The 24210-nt window shown below is 44.6% G+C and overlaps 1 protein-coding gene across 1 annotated transcript in view; it reads right to left on the reverse strand.

Annotated features, from left to right (window-relative positions):
- The window catches only part of POR (cytochrome p450 oxidoreductase), a 60111-nt gene extending 49771 nt beyond the window's left edge, over positions 1-10340 (reverse strand). The window contains exon 1 of the mRNA XM_084881542.1: positions 10162-10340. The gene's annotated coding sequence lies outside the window, so the exon portion shown is untranslated. The remainder of the gene's footprint in view (positions 1-10161) is intronic.
- Positions 10341-24210: the final 13870 nt, after the last annotated feature.

Below are 24210 nucleotides of genomic sequence, written 5' to 3' on the forward strand. Positions count from 1 at the left end.
TAAAATATATTAAAAAAACAAACAAACAAAAAAAAAAAAACAGGGCTGTGAGCCCTGGCTGGTGCTGCTATGTGGTGAGAGCATTGGCCTGCACACCAAAGGGTCCCAGGTTCAATTCCTGGTCAAGGGCACAAAACTGGTCCAGGCACATGCAGGAGACAACCAAGTAATGTGTTCTTTCTCTCATCAACGTTTCTCTCTTTCCCTCTCTCCTTTCCTCCCTCCCTCCCTTCCCTCCCTTCCAGTCTCTCTGAAAAAAAGAAAAGAAAAGAAAAATCAATGGAAAAAATATCCTTGGGTGAGGATTAAAAACAAAAAAATAGGGCTGTGAGATCAATCTAGCAATGGTACCAAGGGCAAGTCTTCAGAGTAGGGAAGGAATTACGGACTCAGAAGGCCACTTATGGGTCTAGCACAACCAGGAAGTAACAAGGGGCTACAATAAGGCTATGGCAGTGGAAAGAGATTCAAAGACAAAAACAATGAAAGGACAGCAAGGTGGTGAAAATCCAGAATGAAGATAGGAAAAGGGGACAGATGTTATTTGTCCTTAGAGCTTTAGAGATCGGTAGATGGTGAGGTCACTAATTGGTGTGAGATCTCACTAGTGGGGTTTCCAGGTCGGCCATGGGCCATGGGCTTTCTCATCTCTGTTGTCATGCTAAATGACCCTTTAGAGTTTGCAAGTTACATTACATAAGGAACTTTATCCAACAGGTCCACATAACACTGCAAAGGTTCTGAAACCAACAAGTGCTCTTCCTTTCAAGACCACAATGCTCTATGCCTGGAATGTGTCCCCACCTAATCGTCCCCTCCTCCCCAAGCACAATTGGCTAATATATTCTCCTGTATATTCAAGAGCCATCATCCCTCTTTGCAGTGTTAGAAACTGACCCTAAATGACCTAAGATAAAAAATGAGCAAATCTGGGTTTAGAGAGGTGAGCACGAGTTCATGTGTTCCTACTGTCCTCAAACCTTTGTACACATCCAGCCTACTCAGCGCAATGATGATGTGTGCTTGTGAGGATCGAAGTACTGCAAGATCATGGTGCTCTTACATAAGCACCAAAGGAAGAGGGACTATGGAAGGCTGAGCTTGGCAAACCGGGTGGGGTGGGCAGGACCACAGGAAAAGGCACTAATGATAAAGCTACGGGGAGATTAAAAAATGACTAAGCATAATTCATCAATGTCACCTGGAAGTAAATTAGTTAAGTCCCACATCAGAGGGCACACCCCACAGAATCCATTTCCCCCTGTTATTACAATTAGGTAGACAAAAGCCAACTACTTCCATTCTATTTTTCTACCACAGGACGTCTCCCAAAGAATCCAGTTCTCTGAGAAACAGTCCACAGCTAATGGCACCACAGTTTGACCCAACATTGTATTCTAGTCTTGAAACTGATTAATTTCTGGGAGCATCTGTACATTCTCTAAGCTGTGCACAGACACTGTGCAAAGGATATTAGAATGCCTCACCCTCCAGCACCACAATTACAAGATAATGCTTATATTTCTTCCCAACATAGTCATCTTTACAAGTAAAATAAATAAGTGCGCCCTCCCCGCCCCACACACACACACACATATCAGCAGTTTTCTCCATAAGCCACTCAGAAGATCCCCCAGGTGCTTTGTTCAAAACATACCCAAGCATTAACCAAGCTGCCACACCAACCAGCATCAGGCATAATAGAGGCTGAAGAACCTGTCTCCAATGGACCAAACCAACAGGAGCCACTAATCTTCAAAGAGCCATCGTTTGTCCAGGCTGGTGTGGCTCAGTTGATTAAGCATCATCCCATGCACCAGAAGGTCGCCAGTTCGATTCCTGATCAGTGCACATGCCTGTGTTGCGGGCTTGATCAAAGGAGGGATAATAAAATCAATGTAGGTAGGGGCATGCAGGAAGCACCTGAAGGATGTTACTCACATCAATGTTTCTCTCTCCTCACCCTCTTCCTCTCTTTCAAATCAATAAAAACATATTTTTAAAAAGTCAAAGAGCCATGGTTTGCCCATGGGAATCCTCTGCCAACTTCACACACACACACACACACACACACACACACACCAATAGTTATATAATTAATGTAACCACCTCATGCAGGGAAATGGTGGAGAAGGAAAAAACCTTTTAGGATGTGGAGCTCTAAAATGGTATGATACAAATTCAGGCAGAGTTAGATTCCCAAATGATGAAGTCACTCAGAGAGAAAGATATTGGGCAAGAAGAAAGTCTGAATATTCAGTACAGGAAAAACACTTCTGTGCCAGTCACATTCCTGGCCTATTTAAAGGCCTTCCCATCCCAGCCAACTTCCCTGTTCACAGCCACCTCCGGGTAAGCCCTAATCAGTCCAACCTTCATGCAAACTACACCTTACACGCCACAGAGGGGGTGTGCCTTGGAGGGTTCCCTACCTACCCTCCAAGACCCAACTCAAATGTCACCTCTTCTATGGGACCTTGCAAGACGCCCCTCACATAAGGACAGCTCATCCTGAGTGCTCCCCAGCACACACCAGGCTCAGCACCAAGGATAAGCACCTCATATGCATTTATCTTGAGAATGAACTCTGTCATAATTGTTTACTTTATATTTGTTCCCCTTCCCGGCAGAGTTTGCAAGTGCCTAAACCAGGCCCTAAACATAGAAGTGTAGACCAGGAAGACCAAATATGTGTTTTGCAAGTGTCATTCCACAGGACAGAAACACTGCCAAGGGAGCATTACTGCAGAAATATGTATAAACACCTCTTGAGCTGTTCCAGGGAAGAAGGGGAAATAGTGCTTCATTCCCCCACTTCACTGATGAAGAAAGTAAGGCCTGGAAATCCAAGATGGCTGCTCGGGTAGGCAACTAGCCGCAGCCGCACACAACAATTTTAATAAAATACAACTAAAATATAAAATGGACATTACCCAGAACTACAGGAAAGTCGACTGACTGGAAATCCTACAACAAGAAGCAAGGAGAAAACCAGAAGGAAGCACGGAGGAGCTGTAAAAGCCTAAGGTACGGAGACACGCGGCGCACGCGAAGAGGACGGAGCCGGAGAGGAGGGAGGCCGAGTGCCTGGCGGGCGTTCCCAAGCGGAAAGGAGATAAAACTCCGACTGTGCTGGGCCCCTGACTGCTCTGAACCCCAGTTCTGGGCCAGACCCCGGGGACTCAGGCTCAGCCATAGGGAGCTGGGCTGTAAGTCAGAACCCCGGGGTAGCGGAGAAAGGAGGTCCCGGAGGCGCACACACTGCCCCCAGAGAAGGGACGGTCGGCTGTGCCGCGGGATTGCCCTGACGGGAAGGAGACTGGGGCTCCAGACTGCTGTGAACGCCACCTCCAACTCCACTTCCAACTGAACTGAACCCCAATACCGGGCTCATTGTGGGAGAGCATAGACTGTTTGGCAGCAGGCGAAAATTGAGGGCATCTTTCTCTCAGAGGCGCCGGCAGCGAGCACTGAAGGACCCGCATAGGGCGGGGCTGACGGAAGCCAAAGCTGCAGGCTCCACCCTGAAACCCCGTCCCATCTGTAACTGCGAAATGCGACAACAAAATAGATCACAAACGAAAGAAATGGAGGACAAAAAGCGTCTGGATATAGAGTTCAAATCTACGCTTATAAGGTTTTTCAAGAATTTCCTAGAAAAGATGGATAAGGCCTATGAGGATATGAAAAGAGATCAACTAGAATTAATAAGGAGTCAACAAGAAATGATAAGGGATCAACAAGAAATAAAGAATACATTGTCTGAAATAAAAAATATTCTACAGAGTCCTAAAAACAGAAGGGAAGATCGCAAGAATCAAGTCAAAGATTTGGAACATAAAGAGCCAGAAGACACTCCTCCACAGAAGCTAGAAGGCAAGAGAATCCAGAAAATTGAAGATAATGTAAGAAACCTCTGGGACAACTTCAAGCGAACCAACATCAGAATTATGGGGGTTCCAGAAGATGAGAGAGAGCAAGATATCGAAAACATACTGAAAGAAATAGTGACAGAAAACTTCCCCCACCTGGTGAAAGAATTTGACTTACAAGTCCAGGAAGCGCACAGAACTCCAAACAAAAGGAATCCAAAGAGGACCACACCGAGACACATCATTATTAAAATTCCAAGAGCAAAAGATAAAGAGAGAATATTAAAAGAAGCAAGAGCAAAGAAGGTAGTAACTTATAAAGGAGCACCTATACGATTGTCAGCTGACTTCTCAACAGAAACCATGCAGGCCAGAAGGGAATGGCAAGAAATATTCAAGGTGATGAATAGCAAGAACCTACAGCCAAAAATAAGCTACCCAGCAAAGCTATCACTCAGAATCGAAGGCCAGATAAAGAGCTTCACTAATAAAAAAAAGCTAAAGGAGTTCATCACCACCAAACCAGAATTATATGAATTGCTGAAGGGGGTTCTTTCAGAAGAGAAAGTAAACAAAGATAAAAATTATGAACAACAAATACGTAATTATCAACAAGTGAATCTAAAAACCAAGGAAATTAAAAAAATCTGATGAACAATATTAACTGTTGAATATAATAGAATCAGAGGTATGGAAGGGGAGTGAACTGACGATTCTTGGGGAAAAGGGGAGAGGGGGGCGTGGGAAGAGACTGAACATAAACTGTGCACCTATGGATGAGGACAATGGGGAGAGGGGAAAGGGCAGAGGGTGGGGTGGGAACCTGGTGGAGGAGAGCAATGGTGAGGGGGGGGGGGGAAGGAACATTTGTAATAATATGAAAAATAAAAACTTATTAAAAAATAAATAAATAAATAAAGGGAAGAAAAACATACAATGATACACATGCCACCAACATGAAGAGACCTTAGACAGTCCAAAATGCAAGGAATCTGCAACATGATTACAACTATCGGTCATTTAGCTTTCTCTATTTCTCATGTCATTCTAAAAAGGTAATTTGAAATAAAGGCATATTTAGTTAAAAAAAAAAAAAAGAAAGAAAAAAAAGAAAGTAAGGCCTGGTGTGGGCCACTCGCTGTATAAACTGCTAAGCTGACTGACCCAGGAGCTTCTCCCTACCTACCCAATAGTCTAAGTTCCTGTCAAATACCAGATAACAGAACTGTCCAGAAAAATGAATTTTGTTCTGTAGCCTATAAAATAAGAATAATAAAGAACTGCCATCATCTATCAGATATTCATTTAAGTTTTCTTACACTATAATTAAATGTACAGTGAAACATACAAGAAAGACATGCTTACTGTGCTTTGCAGTATTGTAAGTGAGGACAAATAATGATGTTATTAAGTAGTTATGTGAATTAGGAGATTCTCTTTCCATCAAAACAAATAAACAAAAAACCAATCCTCTTAGTCAGAAAACGAGAGACAGCACAAAAAAAGAGTGAGGACCCTGGGAAAAGATGGCCTGGATGAGGCCTCAGCTTCACCCTCACAGCCTTGAGCAAATGGTTTCACTGCGGAGATCTCTCCCCAGCTATGAAGTGGGCAAGGAAACACCAGCTTTTGGAGTCATCAGAAGAACTTAAAATATATACATGTGTATGTTTGTATGTGCACACACAGTGGGCATACATAATATAAATTTCGTACAGTCTCGCACAAATTTTTCTGAAATAAAGCTTCTCTTTTATTTGCAACTGGCCTTAGAATTATGAATTTTAAAATGATGAGTCTCTGTTGATGGAAACATAACAAGGTAATATTTTGGGAGGGGAATTTGACGATATCTATTGACATTTAAAGTCACACCATTCTACAATCTTTTCTCTCTCTTTCTGTCTCCTTTGCATTGTTTTTCTCCATAGGGGGGAAAAGTTTCAGTGTAAGGTTATGAAGGACATTCACTGTCTATATTGCATATTTTTATGACAGTCTTTTTTATAATGAGCACTTAAAATTTTTTGTAAACAAAAAAAATACATTTTATAAAAAGTAATTTCTCCATTTAATTTCTTCTGATTTTGTCTTATTAATATACTTTTATTATTATTATTAAAATATTTTTATTGATTTCAGAGAGGAAGAGAGGGAGAGAGACAGAAATGTGAGAGAGAATCATTGATTGGCTGCCTCCTGCACTCCCCACACTGGAGATCAAGCCCACAACCTGGGCATGTGCCCTGACTTAGAATCGAACTGTGACCTCCTGGTTCATAGGTCAATGCTCAACCACTAAGCCATGCCAGCTGGGCTGATTTTAATTTTTAAATGAATCTCACATATAAAAAAAGTTAAATCCCAAATTATTTATCACCATTTAAAAAACCATGTGTGTTTTTGTCCCCCCTCCCCGCCGCTCTCTCCACACACACACACACACACACACACACCAATCAGATCTATGGGGGACTTGTCTGTTTTGGTCACTGCTATACCCATGACATTTCAAAAATTGCCCAGTACACAGTCAATAATTATTAACTGAATACTTAAAAGCTCATATAGTTCCAGTTCTTCCACTTCTAAGTATTCATTGTGCAAAAATATTTGTCCAATTGCACAAGATAAAAAACAAGACACTTATCGAGAATTCTTAATAGCAAAAAGCTACAAACCGCATAAATTGTTTTTCAATATTATTTACTAGAATATTCTGTCATTTTAAAAAGAATGAGGCTTTACCCTGGTAGGTGTGGCTCAGTGGTTGAGCATTGACCTATGAACCAGGAAGTCATGTGGGGCATGCAGGAGGAAGTCGATTGATGATTCTCTCTCATCATTGATGCTTCTCTCTCTCCCTACCCCAACTCTGAAGTCAATAAAGATTAGGAAAAAGAAGAAGAATCAGGCTTTAAAAAAGAATAAGTTGGTTCTCTACTTAGTAATATAGAAAGACCTCATGTTAAGTAATAAAAAGCAAGCCTCAGAACAGTATGACTAGCTATAATAAAGTTTTTGTTTAAAATTAAAATAGTAAAAAGATTCTGTTGTTTCAAGTTAAAAACAGATAATAAATGTTTTTTATATGTGAAGAAAAATATCTGGAGGATACATACTACACCACCACCACTAGCAGTGATTTTTTTTTTTTTTCTCAGTGAAAGGCTATGCGGGATATTCACTATAGTGCATATTTCTGTAGTAGTTTTTAAAATAATGAGGACTTAATATTTTTGTAAACAGAAAAATAGTTATATGGAAAGTCATTTATCCATTTTATTATTTTCTGGTTGTAACTTTCAAATGTATCAGACATACAAATTAAATCCCAAAGCACTAAACTGAGGTCTATGGGTTTGCCAAAAAGAAACAGTGCCAGTGCCACAGCTGGATCTCAGGTTCCCTGACTTCCAATCCAGTGTTCTGCTCCTTCCTAAAGCACAGGAAGCAGAGATATTGCAGGGACAGCTGGGCTCTCTGGAACTATTACAGGTCTTACAACTATACAGAAGCTTCCATCAGGGAAAAAATAAGGAGAAGCTTAAGAGCTAAATTCTTATTAACTTAAAATGTTCCATGCATTTAGCAAGAAAATGTTCAGGATTGGTCAAGAAGTTCTGATTTCAAAGTCTATTTCACACTTACTCAGGTCCTGATTTCAAAGAGGATCAAGCCAGTCATTGGCAGGTCCTAAAACTTCAGGTTCCTCAGGCCACTGACATCTGTGGCTGATTATAAACTCACTAGAGGCCCGGTGCACGTAATTCGTGCACTTGGGGTGGGGAGGGGTGTCCCTCAGCCCAGATGTCCCAGCAGGCCTAAGTTGTCAGTCAGACATACGTAGCACTGCCACAGAGGTGGAAGAGGTTCCCGCCACTGCCGCTGCCACTGCCGCTGCGCTCACCAGCCATGAGCCCAGCTTCTGGCAGAATGGCACACCTCCTGCACTGAGCGTCTGCCCCCTGATGGTCAGTGCGCATCATAGCGACCAGTCATTCTGCCGTTCGATTTGCATATTAGCCTTTTATTATACAGGATAACATCCAGGGGTAGTTATCTGCCTGCTTCCTGTTGGCTGCAGTCAATGCTGCTGTATCCAGGTGAAGTATAATCCTGGGGTTCCTTTTATCTAAAACCTACGGTACCTGCTTTTTTTTTTTTTTAACGTGCTAGACATGAAGAATTTTAGAGTTAAGACCACTAAAGTTTTCAATACCACAACACACTGGAAGCTAATACTCCATTCTCTGAAATGCAGATCTGTTTTTTGGACTCTTTTTTAAAAAATATATATATTTTATTGATTTTGTACAGAGAGGAAGGGAGAGAGATAGAGAATTAGAAACATCGATGAGAGAGAGTCATCGATCAGCTGCCTCTTGCACACCCCCTACTGGGGATGTGCCCACAACCAACGCACATGCCCTTGACCGGAATCAAACCCGGGACCTTTCAGTCCCCAAGCCGACGCTCTATCCATTGAGCCAAACCGGTTTTGGCTGTTTTTTGGACTCTTGAGATAATGATTAAGCTACGTGCCCAATGAAACAACTGTCTACATCAGGAGTAAGAGAAGTATGAGAAGCTCAAGAACTGACCACTCTCTCAAAAGGAAAATAAGAACTCCTTAGAGCAGTGGTTCTCAACCTTTCTAATGCCCTGACCCTTTAATACAGTTCCTCGTATTGTGGTGACCCCAACCATAAAATTATTTTTGTTGCTCCTTCATAACTATAATTTTGCTACTGGTGTGAATTGTAATGTAAATATCTGTGTTTTCTGATGGTCTTAGGCTCTACAGGTTGAGAACTGCTAGCATGGTCACCTAAGACCATCAGAAAACAGATATTTACATTACGATTCATTAACAGTAGCAAAATTACAGTTATCAAGTAGCAACAAAAATAATTTTATGGTTGGGGGTCACCACAACACGAGGAACTGTATTAAAGGGTCGGGGCATTAGAAAGGTTGAGAACCGCTGCCTTAGAGGGACACAAAGTCAAGACAGTGACTCCTTCTGGGTTTTCTCCTTTACTGAGACTTTTGGACTGTTTCCCTGATCAAGCCAATCCCACAGCCATTCAAAGGCGATTTGTGTACGAGGCAGAACTTGTGCGTAGTTAATGAATCAATGGCTTCTCCCCCAAACTACAGGAATTATAGGACTGCACAGTGAGGACACTGAATCCCAGAAGGTTAGTTAATTGCTCAGCTTAAAGGAATTTAAGTTCTCAATGTCACCCTCCCTCCAAGGCCCTCTTTGGATCCACAGAACCTCAGACCTGTGGTGGCAGCAGGGTGGGCTGTATGTATCACTGTCTGTGCTATTTGAGAAGGAAACAGAGGCTCGATAAGTTAAGCGCCCTACCAAGGTGCCAAGACTCACACCCAGGACCATCCACTCCAGCCTTGTCTCCCTTGGCGCCAGCACTAATCTCTCTAGCTTGGCCTAGCTCAGAGGGAAGGCTGCATTTCGGAGGTCCAACAGAGGAGGCAGTCACGTTCATTTAAATGACCCCGATCTCCTCAGTACTGGTCACCAACTTACACAACGATGACCAGTCTTAAGAAATAAAAAGCAAAATGCAAGGTCAGGTTCCCGTCGCCCAGGAGACCTTGACCTCTTACCCAATAGCTTCAAGAGCTAAGTTAGGGTGTCAGGGCTGCCCAGCAAGAGCCCGGCCAATATCTGTCGCTGCAGCTACCTACCTACCTGCGGCACCTACCTACCTGCGGCAGGCACTGCTCCCCAGGGACGCCTGGGCCTCGACCACAACACGCCAAGTGATCCCCACGAGAGGCCAGGCTGCCCTGCTCCCCTGACTGAGCCCACCTGATGCTGCTGGATCGGATTCGGGTCCCATTCGCACTCATAGGGCGCCTCCTACGTGAGTTACCCCCAAAACCGCCGCCTGGAGATCCATCGTACCCGACGGGGAAACTGAGGCTCGGAGAGGGGAAGTGACTTAGCCGGACGGTTAGCGCGGGCCCTGGAACCGGCGCCCTCGGACCCGAGGGGCTGGTCTGGCATCCTCGGTGGTGGAAAAGATGACCCTCAAGCCGCCGCCGCAAGGGGTCAGTTCGAGGGGAAGGTCCACCAGGGATGAGCCGAGGTGGGAGCCGCGCTTTCCGTGAGACAGACACACAGCGACCCGGCCCAGCGCCACCGGCCCGGACACCGGTCGCGGCGACCACAAGGCATCGGACGGCGGAGCCACAGCACCCCGAGCCCTGGCGCCCGTGTTTTACCCACCAGGAACCCCGGATTCCCCTCACTCACCTCGAGCTATCCCGCAACACTCCCGAATCTGAGCCGGACCAGGCCCGCACCACTGAGGTGCTACCACCGCCCGCTCCCAACGCGGGGGTGGGGGTGTGGCCAGCGGCGGCCCCGCCCCGCCCCGCAGGGCCGCGCGCTCCCGGGCCAGGCTTTCTTCCCCCCTGCGAATCCGCGTCCTTGGTACGGGCCTCCAGGCCACGCCCCCTCCGCGTTCGGGCGGGGCATCCGGGCACGAGAGCCGGCACGTGGTTCTGTGGCGGGCGGGGCTCCCGGGCTGGCCGCTCGTCTCGTCCCCCTCATTGCGTTCCCTGGGCCGCTGCCCACCTTCTCATGGGTCAGTACGGGGCCATGGCTGTGCACCGCGGTGTCTAGCCTGCTGTGTCGGTCGCGCCTGGAAGGTGTTGGCCGCTTTTTCTGCTCCGCGGCCCAGTTTTCCTGACCCAGGCTACGCCCACAGGTGGTCCGGGTCCCTCCTGCCCCACCTCGGATTGGAATGCCGGCCCGTTAGAATCGGGGGCGGGAGGGGCAAGGCCTGGAGGGACCAGAGGTTGGCGCCTCGGGTTGGAAAAGCCTGGCTGTCTTAGTCCCCGGTAAGACTCCTCACACACTACCCTCTACTGCGGTTCCTAAATTATAGGTGTCAAGGTACCCTCTGACGTCATAGGGCTCCTTGGGACAGCTTACATTTATAGGTGTCCATGTAAGAATGTCCAAACCCCTCATTTATTTGAGCCAAACAGAATATCCTGAAAGTAAGATCTCATCAGACTGAAAACACACACACACACACACAAATAAATAAATAAAAATAAGAAAAACAGTTTGGAACTTTTATGTATTTAGAATTAAGGAGGGAATGTAAGGAATGAAGGTGGGAGAAAGCAAGGCGGCGATCAGATGACAGCAGCGATTTTCAACCTTTCCCATTCATCTCGTGGCACACACAAACTACTTACTAAAATTCTTCAGCACACCAAAAAACATTTTTTTGCCGACCTGACAAAAAAAAAAATAGGTATGATTCATTCACACCAGACGGCTATTGTGTTGGTTATTTTTTTATTTGACAGCCTAAGGTCAGTCCCCCTGACTAAGTGGGTATTGCTGTTTTAAAAATTTTTGCAGTACACCAGTTGAAAATCACTGGATAGTGAACAAGATTATAAGCTCTCTTGAGGGTGGCCATTGCTTTAGAACAAACATGCCAAATTCAAAGAGGCCAAATAAACAAGGTTTAAGTTTATGTGGGCCACAAAAAACCAAAAGCTTCAATTTTCATAGAAACGTAGGTTTATTTCAATAGAGACATGCTGAATACCAAGGGCTGAAATAAAAGAGCACTAGATGCACCAGTTAATAATGCATATTTCATAATCAAAGAAAACACAACAGTTGTAAGAGAAACATCAAAAATGTTTTATTCAAAGTAATGTCCATCACCTAGCTACACATTTCCCCCATCTTTCAGGTAATTTGTGAATACCATCCCAACAGAACTTTTTTTGTTTTGAGGCAAACCAGGACCCAATTTTCCACTTCGTATGTTTTGAAGTGCTGCTCAGAAAGTGCATGTGCCATCGATCGGAACAAGTGGTCATCTGAAGAAGCAAGGTCTGGTGAATACAGCAGGTGGGTTAACATTTCCCAGGCAAGATCGTTTAACGTGTCTTTAACTGGTTTTGAAGTGTGTGGTGGTGCGTCATCATGAAGCAAAATTACTTTGCTGTATCTACTGACCCATTCTGGTCGTTTTAAGATCAAAGCCTGGTTCAAATTAATTATTTGCTGTCAGTAGAGATCAGTATTAACAGTTTCACCTGGTTTTTAGAAGCTCAAAATACGCCACACCTTTCTGATCCCACCAAACGCAGAGCATTGTCTTCTTTCCAAAGCGATTTGGCCTTGCAGTCAATGTTGACGGTTGACCTGGATCAACCCATGATTTTGTGTCTTTGGGATTCTCAAAATGAATCCACTTTCATTGCCTGTCACAATTTGATGCAAAAAAGTCTTTCTTTCCTGCCTTTGAAGCAACATTTTACTGATGACTTCAGTTTTCCATTTGTCTTTCCTTCGGTTGATGCAGCACCCATTTTCCTTCCTTTAAAATCTTTCCCATTGCTTGTAAAAGATCGGAAATTGTTTGCTGAGCAATGTTTAATCTTTCTGTTGTTTTTGAGTTTGACATGCATCTTCATCCAATAATGCTTGTAATTGTTGGTCTTCAAACTTTTTCGGTTGACCTGAATGTTCTTTGTCTTTCACATTGAAATTATCACTTTTAAAGCGTTTAAACCAGCGTTCACAAGTATTTTGAGATGGAGCATGTTCACCATAAGCTTCCCGAAGTATACGATAACTTTTTCTTCAAAATAAAGTAATGAATTCAAATTTTCCACAAATGCTTTTTTTGGCACGAAATTCGACATTTTTAAGCGTAAAAATATCTATGGTGTTAACACTTTCAGAAAATTTGACATATGAAGTTTTGAAGCTTGTTGTCAATACAACAAAATAGCATACATATCAAATTGCATATATATCAACATATGTGTAACTCCACCTATTGAAAAAAATATGCATTATTAACTGGTAGAACTGGTAATTGTTAACATAAAATAATAGAACATTTAAATAAAAATAAAAATATTTTTTCTTGAACATTAACTTACCAGACACTGAATAACTGCACAAATTAATAAGCATAATACAAACAAACCTTATTTTTTTGTTCTCCAAAAGTGAAATATTGCCTGTTGTGCACACTAAACAAGTCAGTCAAAGACTAATGACGTGGCAATCGGCTGCTAAAATATTCACTGCTAGTATTAGTGGAGAGAAATGGTGTGCTTGCCCCTAAGGCGCCTAAGGGAAATGAATGAAACATGATTATAGTAATCAGTCATTAGTGAACATTGTAATTCATTATAGATAACTGGAGGCCTGGTGCACAAAATGTGTGTACTAGGAGGGGTCCCTTAGCCTGGCCTGTGCCCTCTCACAGTTCACCCTCTCACAGTTCGAGACCCCTCGCTCCTCACTGCCCACCTGAGCACTGCAGCTGCTGCAGAGGTGGGAGAGGCTCCCTCCAGACTCTGCACTCCCCAGCAGCAAGCAGCTTCTGGTTGAGCAGTGCTCCCCCTGCAGGAGCCCACTGACCACCAAGGGGCAGCTCCTGCATTAAGCATCTGCCCCCTGATGGTAAGTACTCATCATAGTGACCAGTTGTTCTGCTGTTCAGTCAATTTGCTTATTAGGCTTTTATTATATAGGATAAATGTATAACAGGATATTGTAAAAATTAAGTTATGAAATTTTTATTAAAACATTCTTACATATTGGCTGGGCTGCAAAAATATTCATTGCGGGCCTCAAGTTTGACATGCTTGCTTTAGGAGAGGTTTGAAACGGGACATTTCAGTGCTGTGTTCAACTAGGTGCACAAAAACAATGGACAGGTTTTGCTTACAGCAAAGATAAGCCTTTTAATGAAGAAGTTATATATGCCTGGGGCTTGACCATGATCTGCCCAGTTAGGAATTTGTGATCAGATCATCTTGTGAGATTACTTTTTATAGAACCTCTTTTTCATTTACATAAGGTTTTGAGGAGTAGGTGATATAACTCCTGAAGGATTTAGCTCAGTGTGATGTAAGTTCTTTAGAAATGCCGAACCCAGTTTGGCTCAGTGGATAGAGTGTTGGCTTGTGGACTGAAAGGTCCCAGGTTCGATTCCAGTCAAGGGCATATCCATGGGTTGCGGGCACATCCCCAGTGGGGGGTGTGCAGGAGGGAGCTGATCGATGTTTCTTTCTCATCAATGTTTCTAACTATCTGTCCCTCTCTCTTCCTCTCTGTGAAAAATCAATAAAATATATTTTTTAAAAAAAGAAATATGTCATTGCTATCATTATTATTACAGGCTACACTGGAAATTTCTTTTGGAACAGTGGGCAACTCGTTTGATTCAAGCTGATTCTCTTTCTTTGAAAACAGGACCAACCAACTGACAACCAAATACTTTGAAAATAGTAAAGTCCTTATATAGAGGTAATTATTATGGTGGCCCGTTTCAGGCTTCCTGTAACCAGGAACCAGTCCCTCCAACAGGTTTGATGAATATAATAGCCTTCAGGAATGGGGCACACCCTGTCCAACTAAGGGACTAAACATGTAACTCCTATACTATTTCCTCAAGAGAGCAGTGGGGAAATTCATCACCCAGATCTCTGATACTCCCACCTTTTCAACACCTTGTTGACCATCTCCTCTGAGTGTCCTAGTGAGGTCTCAAACTTTGTGGATCCTTGCACCTGCTCTGTGAAGCCAGACTTATTCATAACACAGAGTGCTGCCTCTCTCTAATAATAGCATCCCTGAGTCAGGAAATAGAATTCTTCTGTTGCTTTTTCTCATTGAACCAGTAATTGAATCCTATGGATTCTATCTCCAGGACCTTCCCACCTCACCTCTTCTGTTGCCCCAGCCCTAATTCAGTCCTACCTGAAGGGTTGGCCTTTCAACTGGATGACCTCAGCAGTTAGTGACTGCATGCCACCTCCAGTTTCTTCTACACCCAATGCCAGGAAAACTTCCTCATACACGTACTACTGTGCTCACTATCCTTATACACGTGCTACTGTGCTCACTGTCCCCATACATGTACTTCTGAGCTTCTTGACCCTGTACCCTTCTTTCTCAGAACACTAGCCAGTTGGGTGGGGGAGAGGAGAGGGGTGAGTGAGTAGATACACATCTCATACTAATAAGTTCTTGATGGATAAAATATTTAAATGATTAAAGAGAGCAAGAAGAAAAATGAAAAGTCCTACAGGAAACCATGGGAGAATTTGTGTTAATCTACCTTCTGAGTTATGACACAAACTCCATATATGTATATGAACTCTTTGGAAAGAAAGAAAAAAAAAAAAGGTAACATGGTTGTTTCCAGAGGTGAATTGGGAAGGGGAAGGGGATTCTTAAAGTGTCATTGTTTGCCCTTTGTAACTTTCATTTTGTGCCTTATGAATATTTTACTTATTCTGAGTCAAATACATTACTACGTTTTTTTTAACACCCAAATAAGCTTATCTCTGGCCAAAGAATCTATACTTTTTAGCAGCTTCCAATATCTAAATAGTGACTATACACATACTTTTCTTAACTTAAAATTGTATATGTATGTGTGAGGTTATAGACACTATCTCTTGCCAGCTAACCTTAGTTTCTTCTCATCTTCACTGCTCAAAAAGAATCACTTACTGCCTCGTTTAGCCCTTCTGTCCTGACTGATAAATAAGTATTTCCAGACTGGTAAATAAGTATTTTTGTGGCTGGTTGTTGTCCTACATTTTAGGTCTTATCTCTTGAATCCTACTAATGATGGGTTGGATCATGTCATACAACCCGCCTTACTCCCACTTCCTTAACCAATGTTTCAACATAATTACTTATATACCTACTTTACTTCCTCTGTTAGTCATCTTATTTAAGTGATGTAAGCCTGGGACCGTCCCCTGCCGGCAGTATCATGCTATGTTATACAATAAAGCCATCAACATCCTTGCCCTTCCTTTTGTGCCCCCACATCTGCCTTCCAGCTTCAGTTGTCTGAATTCTGGACATTTTCATTATTGAGCTTAATAACATTTACATTCTACATATGTGTTCTTTGCTTTATCTGTCATTTGAGTTTAAAAGTCAACTCAACAAGCATTGACATTGTTCTAACGTTATTCAGGGTGTGTGTGCTCACCCAAATGAAAAGGCCTCTTCTTGTTCAGCTGTCCAATTCCTGGAGGTTCATTTTTTTTCTGGCACTATTTAAAAGAAGCAGATCCTCGGAAACTGGTCTGGCTCAATGGATAGAGCGTCGGCCTGTGGACTGAAAGGTCCCAGGTTCAATTCCGGTCAAGGGCATGTACTTTGGTTGCAGGCACAACCCCAGTAGGAGGTGTGCAAGAGGCAGCTGATCAATGTTTCTAACTCACTATCCCTCTCTCTTCCTCTCTGTAAAAAATCAATAAAATATATTTTAAAAAATAAAAATATAAGAAGCAGATCCTCAATCTCTCTTTGGATTTGGTATATCAAGCTTTCTCTAGAGACTTCCTCCAGGGTTCTCAGACTGCTTCCTTCCCCTATCTAGATTAGCTATTGTCAAGGATCAAGGCTGAATTCCTGTCTGGGTCTCAGTTCTCACATCAGGTTCACAATCAAAGTTTGTGGAATGAATGGATTTCCTTAGTCTGGAACATAAGAGCAGTCAAAATCTGGCCCCAACCTGTCTTTCCATCTTAATCTTCATAACTTGCTTCCACAAACTTTACACTCCAGCAAGATTGGATGGATTCTCATACATGGAATGCATTTTGATTCTTCAGAGCCATAAGGAATGTTGCTCTTTTCCATGTCTATATGTCTATATCTTACCAGTTCTTACCCCCTCTCCCCCAGAAAGCTGTCCTGATCTGATCCCTCCAGAAGTGATGGCACCTTCACTTCGGTCCAGAGTATTTTCTACTTTAAATCATATCTCCAAAGTTTTAGTCTTTGATCCCTCCAGAGCAGGTCTGTGTTAGATGCCTACTCTATCTCTCTACCCCAAAGTCCTGCCAAATGGGATGAGAGGAAGCTAAGGGACTGGGCTATGGTCATTGCAGAACAAGGACTTTGTGGCCAATCCAAGATTTTGGGGGGCTTTGTTGGTTTTGGGGGCTATCTTCACTGAAATGGAAGAAGGTTTGTCCATGCATAGGTGCAGGTGTCACTAAGGGAGAGATGGGGGACCACCAGGATAGTGGGTCTTTCTCTGATGCACACAATCCATTTCCACACCCACACTGTCTCCCCATAAGTTTTTCTGAATGCAAACAACCAGAAAACTCAAGATACCTACAACAGACAAAAAACTCAGGGATTGGGGGGCCAGAAGCTAAGGGAGCTAAGGGAGGCATTAACCTGAAGCTAAGGGAGGCATTAACTTGTACCAGTACCTTTAGATGGCCACAATCCCTTGAAACCTTTCCCTGTTCTATAGAACCAAACATTTCCTGAGCGCTTACAGTGGCTGCCACTTGCTATAGGATGGAGATGAGGGGTTAACTACTGAGCACCAACTAGATCCTAAGCACTGTGTTAAACATTCTATAACACGCATTACTACAAATCTCTCAAAAATATTTGCTATTATCCCCACTTGATAGATGAGTAAATAGAGACTCAGAAAGGTAAAGGAATTTGTCCCAAGGTCCTCAAGATCCCACAACTATTAAGTGTTTACATTGTGATAAGGCCTTGTGCCCATCAGTGATTTTATCAAGCATGTCCAAACCCTTCCCATTTCACTGCAGTCCTGGGAGCTGACCTTCCCCAGTGATGGGTCTGGCTCCCTTGGGGCACCCACCCAGCCCCTGGGGTTTTTGTTCAGCTTTCAATTAGGAGTGGTACCACTCCTCACACTAGTGTAAGCGACCCACACTCTATTGGCTGAGGGCTCCACCCTCAGTCTCTCAGGGCTCCTGTTCCAGTCAGTCTGACTCTTCCCTGCTCCCTCTGACTCTGACTTCCTCTTCTATGGCCACACAGAGTTTTAAAGAACCTTTAAGGTCATGCTATACTGCCCCCTACTTCGAGAGGGAACTCATTCCAAGCAGGCCTAATAGGGACTGACCTGTCCTTTAGTAAAAAGAAAAAGAGGATTCCAGATCAGCTCAGAGAAGTTTGGTTGACCTTCCCACAGAGGAATGTGGTTGATAAACTGATGTACCCCTCCTTTAATTCTCAGAAATGACAAGTGTCAAACCAGCTCTCTGATTGTGTCAGAAAGGCCACTCCAAGCCCTTGGAATTGATCATTGCCCTGTCCCTTTCTCTTGGGGGGTTCGGTGAGACTGCAGGACAAATGAGTTTGCAGATTTCCTGATCCCCGAGGGCTGTGATGGCCCTACAACAGGGATGGGACAGTCACCAAAGCACAGAACCACCGACCCTCCATCTGGATTATGCCTCGTCTGCTAACCACTTTCATGGTCTTGCCCAAGTCTCTTTATTTCCCTCCTTAGATAAGATATCAGTTTTCTTATTAGCAAAGGAGGGGAAAATCCTGTCCCTGCCACTTCCATGTCTTCTGGGGTTCATGATAATGACCAAAGGATGAGTATGTGATAGCAGGGTAGAAGACAGGTCCATACCCAGGTGAACATTATTGCCCAAGAGGAAAGGGGGAAGGAGAATGAAGACACACCTCCCTAACCTCTTAAGTCCCTGGCCAAACTGCACACCTGAACTTGTGCCTAGGAGGACCCTGAACTTCCTGAAGCTCTTTTTTTTTTTTTTTTAAATAATTTTTTTAAGTATTTTATTGATTTTTATACAGAGAGAAAGGGAGAGAGATAGAGAGTTAGAAACATCGATGAGAGAGTCATCGATCAGCTGCCTCTTGCACACCCCCTACTGGGGATATGCCCGCAACCAAGGTACATGCCCTTGACCGGAATCGAACCTGGGACCCTTCAGTCCCCAAGCCGACGCTCTATCCATTGAGCCAAACCGGTCCCGGCTTCCTGAAGCTCTTTGATGAGCACTTGGTCTTGCCCCCATTCTACAAATGAGGAAACTAAGGCAAAGAAATGAATCAGTCCCGCCTAGTTGGCACTCCAAAGTTTGTCCTTTTTCTACAAATGGGATGCTACTCTGCCCAAACCTCTTTTAAAAAGACCTCAGTCATCCTAGTTCTTACCTGATGTCAAGGACAGCCGGCTTAGCCTGCACAAACCTCCTAGCTCAGGCCTCCTATCTGGTCATGAGCCAGATCTTTATAAAACAGAGCAGAGCCCTGACCAGTGTAGTTCAGTTGGTTGTAGTGTTGTCCTGTACACTGAAGAGTGGCAGGTTCAATTCCCAATCAGGGCACATATCTAGGTTGCTGGTTTGATCCCCAGTTGGGGTTCATAAGGGAAGCAACTGATTGATATTTCTCCTTCCCTTCTCTCTCTAAAATCAATGGAAAACATATCCTCAGGTAAGGATTTAAAAATCCTATATAATAAAAGGCTAATATGCAAATCGGCCAAATGGCAGAACAACAGGTTGCTATGATGCACACTGACCACCAAGGGGTAGATGTTCAATGTAAGAGCTTCCTCCAGTGGTCAGTGTGCTCCCACTGGGGAGTACCACTCAGCCAGAAGCTGGGCTCACTGCTGGCGAGTGCAGCAGCGGTGGTGGGAGTCTCTCCCACCTCCATAGCAGCACTAAGGATGTCCGACTGACAGCTCCTGGAATGAGAGGGCTCAGGCCGGGCTGAGGGATCCCGCCCCCCCAAGTGCACGAATTTTGTGCACCAGGCCTCTAGTAAATAAATAAATAAAAACTGAGTAGAGGCCCTGGCAGCTGGGCTTTTAAGTCAGGTGTGGGTGGCCCTGCTGGCTGTAGAGTGAACTGACCAACTGGGTGCTGATGTGGCTATGCTGTCTGTAGGTAGTGATATGGGGACTAGATAAATTGCTCCCAGGGAACAGCTGAGAAGAAGAGAAGGCAGGGGCAGCTGTGGCACTGGACGAGAAGTCACTGCAATCTGAGGGATTCCAGAAAAGACCATGCGAGTACAGGAGATAGCAGAGGCCAGGGTGACTCAAAAGGCAATCACTGAGCTGCCTGCATCAGAATCGGCATGGGGCCTGTTAAACCTGCCAACTAGGGCATCTCTATCCCCAGCCACTGGGTCGGAATCTCTGGAGGTAAGGCAGAAATTGAAATTTTAAGTAAGCTGCATTCTTATCCACACTGGAATATAAGAATCAGCGCTTTATTGGGTTAACTTGGCCATAACTGTAGGGCGATGGAGTGTACAGTACAGCTCAGGTAGATCCAAACAGGAAAGCAGATAAAGAGGAGGGCGTGGATGCTGTGAAGGGTGAAACCCAGATGATGACCAGCCTGGCTCCCTAAGGTGCTAAACAAATTTCTCCAGACCAGCCTCCCTGCCATCCCCACACAGAGAGAGCCCTCTAACCACAGCCAAAGTTCAACAGTTTCAAAGAGGCAGTCCTGAAGTGAAAGAACAAACAGCCTTTGGCAACAGCAGATCAGGTTTCCAATCTTGGTACAGCCAAGGCCCAGACAGCTGTGTGACCTTGTATGATCCTGTGGGCCCTTGTAACAAGGTCTGCAGAATTTAAAAGGTTAATGTGTATGAAGTGGCCAAGTATGCAGTGGTTCTCAGGGGCCAGAATTCCTTCTTTCCTACTCCTTACACCCTGCCCGCCCCCCCCCCCCCCCCCCCGCCCCCTCAACCCCTTCTCTTTGTTCCTTTCTGTGTTATACAACCAAAGTTTAAATCCTTCCTGGGTTTGTGGGCAAGGAGCTAGGCCAAGTTACAGAGCAAATGGGAGGGTGTCCTGGTAAGGGGAACTTTGCGAGCCACACCTACCCTCTCTCCTCCCCCTCCACATTCTTTTCCAGGTGTTGCTAGGCTGGGACCTTGGCCTCTCATCCAAAAGCAAAGAACCTTTATGTTCTCCAAATTGCCTTGTTGCTGCTGGCTGTTGCCATGGCAACCAGAGCCCACTGACAACCCTTGTGAAAGGACCTCTGAGGAGGAGCCTGCTTGGAGTCCATTAATGTTTAGTTCAGACACACTGAGAGCATCTATTATGTGCCTGTGCTGAGCAGTCACTTAGCAGAAATGGAAGCAGGTTAGAGCTGGCCCCTGGTCTTGAGGACCTGACAGTCTCCTGGCCAACTCACGTTCAAGCACTTATTGGTCTGGTTCAGCGTTCCTTAAAGTGGGGTCCCCAAACCAGAAGCATCAGCATTGCCTGGGAATTTGTTAGAAAGCCCAGATTTCAGGCCCCTTCCCAAGTTTACTGAATCGGAAACTCTGGAGGAGTGGGGGTCCTGCTGCAATCTATGTTTTAACAAAAGCTCTCTAGGAGGTGCTGATGCAGGCTGAAGTTTGAGAACCACAGATGTAACTAAAAACCTCACACAGTCCAAAAAGATGGGTACTATGGCTGCCATATTATAGATGAGGAAACAGGCTCGGTCCTGCTCTGGTGAGGAGACTAGCTGACAGTTTACAAAGAGGAAAGACTCTCAGATCCCTCAGATTCTATCACTGTAGCACCTGGATGATGAGATAATGAGCAGATATTTTTCCTGGGTCCTGCCCAGAGACACCTACGCCCATGAAGCTATCTTGCACTGTATCTAGCAGGGGCTAAACTGGGACTGAGATGAGGCTTTCCCAGCTCATCCTATACCTCTGAGCATAGTGACATATGCAGGATGAAATGAGAGCCTCACAATGGAGCAGAGAAGACAACCACCAGCCCCAAACAAGGTGACATTGAGCTGACATATGCTCCCCCAGGCAAGGCCATCCCAGCTTCTAAGCCCCTTCCTGCCCAAACCCCAATCCTGTAACCAGGTCTCCTGTGGTCACTCACCTACAGGCTAGGTTGGTCTCTTTCCAAACTTCTGCCCCCACAGACTCTGAGGGTCCCATCTTACACGGCATCTGCCTGAACATCCCTTCCTCACATTTGGAATCGCCTAGTTGGCAACTAATGGCTTACAATCTTTTGCACATATCCCATGTCGGGACTCATTGCTTTTGGGGGCAACCCATCCATCTGTGAGACCTCTGACTGGCTTAAATTTCCTTTTGACTGAGCTGACATACATCCCCATGTAATTTTTACTGTTTACAATGGGAATTAGTCTATAGCTGCTTAACAGAGATTACAGGCTTATTTTTTAAAGTGTGATATGAAGTAAGAATACCTATTCCAGTAGTATCCAATGACTCTACCACCCACCTTTGTAGATAAACAAAGCAGGTAGAACACACCATCCCGTTATCTTGAGGACTGTAGGAATAGGATCTTGGGTGGCAGGAAGGACAGGAGGAAATGGAGGACAAAATAGCTGACTTGGAACCTCCATCTTACTGAGAGACTCTGGCAGGACTGGGTCAGCTAATGCATTTTGGGGCCTTTTTGTTTCTTTGTTTTCTGTGAGGCCTCTACAAAAAAAAAAAAAAAAAAAAAAAAAAGTAAGATCACAAATATAATTATCCAGCCCTAATCGGTTTGGCTTAGTGGATAGAATGTCGGCCTGTGGACTGAAGGGTCCCAGGTTCGATTCCGGACAAGGGCATGTGCCTTGGTTGCGGGCACATCCCCAGTGGGGGGGTGTAGGAGGCAGATGATGGATGTTTCTCTCTCATCAATGTTTCTAACTATCTCTCTCCCTTCCTCTCTATAAAAAATCAATAAAATATAAAACACACAAATATAATTATCCAGAAGTTGTTTCATTCTGTTAGATAAAGTCACAAATGGATTGTTTGTAATGTCAAAAGTTAAAACTCACTCCATAGTGTTTCAGTTACAATTTTCTTATAATTGTTTTTAGAAAAGGGGGGACCCTAGAGCTTAAGCAACTTAAGCTTCATGGAAATCTGCCTCAGACCCTGGACCAGTCACCCCCTTCTCTGGGTCTCAGTGTCTCATCTGCAAAATGAGGGTGAACAGGCCCAATTTCTGAGGTTAATTTAAGGATCAAACAAACCAAATGAAGGGGAAAGTATCTGCTGAGATCCGATTGCATTTTCTGATATTTAGAGATGAATGCTTGGCATTTGGGTATGAGGGAAACAGGGGGAATGTTCCTAAGATGAGGGGTAGAGGGCCTGATGGCCATCCTAGCTTAGCATTCTGCATGTGGGAGACCTCAGCAAAAGCTCAGTGAGACAGCTAGTGAAATGGGCCGACTAGCTCTCTAGACAGTGGACAATGGAATGACCCCTTGTCATCAATCACTATTTTTTGTTTTCAGGGTTACTTTTTACAAGATTCTTTCCAAAGCAGCCATCAACTCATTTCTGGGTGAGGAGTTTTGCCCACATTTGGGCTCAGAGGCAGCTTTCTGGGACGTACAAAAAAGAGCTTTACTTCTGGGGGTTCGTGTCCGACAAAGAAGAAAACCTGATCAGGCCTCCCATGCAGATCCATGGGGATAACAGGATTATATTAATCATTTTCACAACATTGCCTCTGCCAAGAGAAAAAAAAGGCGATGCTGTAGCTCAGGAAATTCAAACAACTCTGACCTCATTCCCCAGAACATGTTTTACAAGAGGGATTAGTGTTTTACCTGAGACGGAAGGAGCCCTATAGATTTCCTTCTTGCCTGGGCTGCCCAGCTTGCACATGGCTATCCACACTCTAGGGTTGAAGAGGGTGTCAAGGTCAGCCTCCTCTCCTTTTTGTTTTGCTTTTTGTTGTTGTTGTTATTAATTCTCACCCAAGGATGTTTTTTCCATTGCCTTTTTAAGGAGTAAAAGGGAGGGAGGGAAAGGGAGAGAGAAATATCAATGTGGGAGAGACATATCAATTGATTGCCTTCTACATGTGCCCCAGTTGGGGCATGGGATCAAACCTGCATCCAAGGTACATGCCCTTAACTGGTACACAAACTGGAGACCTGTTGGTGTATGGGCCAATGCTCTAACCACTGAGAATGCTGGCCAGGGCCTCCTCCCCTTTTTAAAGGCTCCAGAAGACAACCTAATTCCTGACCCAAGCAGGTGCATTGAAGCCTCCAGTTCAAGATGCTGCCGATCCCCACCCCAGAGAATCTAGGAGCCTCCCAGGCTGCAAGTGGACCCCCATCCATCTCTCTAGGCCTGTTTGCAGAGAGACTCAGTCTCCCCCAGGTCTCCTAGAGCAGTGGCTTCCAAATTTGATTAAGCAGAGGAATCCCCAAGCACCGTGCCAGGGAGCTCCATTCAGGAAGCCAGGGGCCAGAAATCTATTAACATTTCACAAGCATTTTTACTCTATAGGTAGTCCAGGAAGCCCAGAGCTAGAGATATTAGGGTGGTTCTTCAGGGACTCAGCCCCACACCCTGCAGCTGGGCCCCACTACCCACCCAGGCCTCCTGGAATTGTGCAGCAGGCACCGCCCTTGACAGGCCAGCCCTGTGCTTTCCTAGCTGTGTGGCCTTGGGCACTCCACTCCACTTCTCTCAGCCAAAAATGCT

The sequence above is a fragment of the Pipistrellus hanaki genome, assembly GCF_964339955.1.
Source record: "Pipistrellus hanaki genome assembly, chromosome: 4".
Taxonomy (NCBI): domain Eukaryota; kingdom Metazoa; phylum Chordata; class Mammalia; order Chiroptera; family Vespertilionidae; genus Pipistrellus; species Pipistrellus hanaki.